This window comes from Globicephala melas, chromosome 10, assembly GCF_963455315.2.
Source record: "Globicephala melas chromosome 10, mGloMel1.2, whole genome shotgun sequence".
NCBI classification, from domain to species: Eukaryota; Metazoa; Chordata; class Mammalia; order Artiodactyla; family Delphinidae; genus Globicephala; species Globicephala melas.
The window spans coordinates 59,455,455-59,457,963 of record NC_083323.1 but is presented as its reverse complement, the minus strand read 5'-3'; positions in this window follow the sequence as shown (position 1 = coordinate 59,457,963).

Below are 2,509 nucleotides of genomic sequence, written 5' to 3'. Positions count from 1 at the left end.
AAATTCCTGGGTTATAGAACAATAGAGATTTCCTGGGGTGTTCTTGTCCTCCAATTCTCCTGTGAAAAATTGGAGCTCACAGGGGCTTAGAGACCCTCTTACACACTCTTTGTACAGATGAGAAAACTAGACCCAGAGAAATAAACACAGGCCTTTTAGCATTCAGGTTATTTCCGCTACCCCACGTTTGCCTCCTGAATAGAAGCCCCTGAACCACCACTAAACAGGATACATTAGCCTCCAACTGTAACAGAGCAGATAGAGGTTAGATAACAAGCGGAACTTTCTCAGAATAGTGGATTACAGAGAAGGATGAGAAACAAAATATACGAATGGAGTTCTCCAAAACAGTAGAGTGGGAGCGGGGAGTGATGGAATCAGGAGTTGGGCTGGAATTTTGCAAAAAGGAAATATAGAGAATGGAGGAGACGGCAGCTGGCATGGACCCAGGAGGGGTGTGGGGCTTCCAGGGTTCCTCACTGAGGACCTCCAGCCTCCACCTGTGCCAGGCCTCTGAGTATCTACAGAGTTTAAATTCAGGCCTTACCTCAGCTGATTCTCTGGGCTTATTCCTTGCTCTCCAGGGATGGCTTATCTGGCTGCCAGAGTCATTTGCCTTCTCTAATTTGTGTTTAAATTAAAGTTCCCACAAAACAGGGGCTTAATGTGCTGTTACCAAGAGCTCCCGGGCCCCCTGCCACTCCGGAAACTGAGGGGGGCTGGAGGGAAGAGGCCGTTGTGCACGCAGAGAAGCTGATCCCACTGGGTGCAGGGACCTGGCGTGGATGACCCAACCGAGTCTGGTCCTTGTTGCTGTCCCCAAAATGGGGACATCTGGGGGCAGGGCAGAGCAAATCATGCTCACAGAGGGCTTGGGAATCAACAGACCTGTCAATGGGCTCCTGGTAGGCGTTCACCCTTTTTCAGGACCTTGGGGAGAAGGCAGGGAAGGCATGCAATGAGAAGAGGGCGGGGGGTAGAACATAAAGAGAAAGCTTAAGGCTCCTTGTTTTTTTTAGCTTATACATCTGGTTTATCTCATTTAGCACGTTTCTGAGGCTCGCTCATGTCATAGCAGTTATAGTATTTCAATCCTTTAAGGCTCAATTTTTTAATCACTTACACATAGTGTTACACTGTGTGCCTGCACTTCCTAAGGACCTCATAACCATAAGATCACTTCACGGTCTCCACAACCCTCTCTGGGAGTGTTGTTTTTATCAGCCCCATTTATAGCTGGGGAAACTGAGGCACAGGGAGGTCAAGTAACGTGCCCAAGATCACACAGCTAGTAAGAGGTGGATCCGAGATTCAAATTTTTAGCCTGGCTGCAGATTCCAGCGCTATGCTGACACTTGAGCGGAGATTTGTCTGTTACCCTGCCAAGCCCTTGATCACAAAGTGAGGCTTCTCTTTGATTGACAGAGCAACTGAGGTGGGGTGAAGCTCCTTTCTGCTCCCTCTTTCCCTCTCTGAGCCACAAGCTTCTCACCTGTAAAATGAGGACAGGCACTTGGAGGGATTAAGGAGCTGGGAAGTGTTGTCAGAGGTCACCACAGCGTCGGTCCTCAGTTGTAATATCCTTCCCTTTGGCCCAACAAAAAGCCCTCCTGCACCACCTCTTTTTTTTGTTTTTTTTAACATCTTTATTGGAGTATAATTGCTTTACAATGGTGTGTGAGTTTCTGCTTTATAACAAAGTGAATCAGCTATACATATACATATACCCCCATATCTCCTCCGTCTTGCATCTCCCTCCCTCCCACCCTCCCTATCCCACCCCTCTAGGGGGTCACAAACCACCGAGCTGATCTCCCTGACCTGCACCACCTGATTCTGCTTTCCAGGGAGCTACAGGCGGTGATTCCTCATCCTTCAGTGGAAACCGTCCGTAGAGAGCTGTCCCCCATTCCTTGGTCCAAAGCCTCTCTCTTCTAACGGGGAGCCCCTGGAGAAGAGGGGGAATAAAGCTCACCTGGGGTCCCAACCTGCCTGCTCCCCCTCCCCCACCTACACCCAGGTGAGCCAGTCAGGGTCCCAACAGCAAACACGTGACACATTCAAAAGGGCTCCACTGAAGGGAGTTTAATGACATGACAAGTTTCAAGGCATAGTTGGAATTAAGGGAACCATTCAGGGTTGATGGGTACAAAAAGGGTTGAAATGGTTCTGACAAAACTGGGGTCGGGGAGAGCAGCCACCCAGCAAAGCCGGGGCTATGGGGAACCACAGCCCCTGCCAGGCCTTCAGGCAGGCCGGTGGCAGGGAGGCGGGCAGGGGACAGGGAGACAAATACCGTGGCTCCTCTCTCCCCTCCCTGCCAGGACCCGTGCTGGCCAGGCCCGAGCACAGATGGGAAGTCGGGAGCCCAGGTGATGCCGTCTGCACAGGGCAGCCTCCAGGGCCAGGGTGGCCCAGAGAACAGAGGAGGCGAACCACATCACCCAGCCCGCTGCACCTGGGATTCCCTTAGGACACTGAGGCCTTAACTCTGCTGCTTTATGGCCAC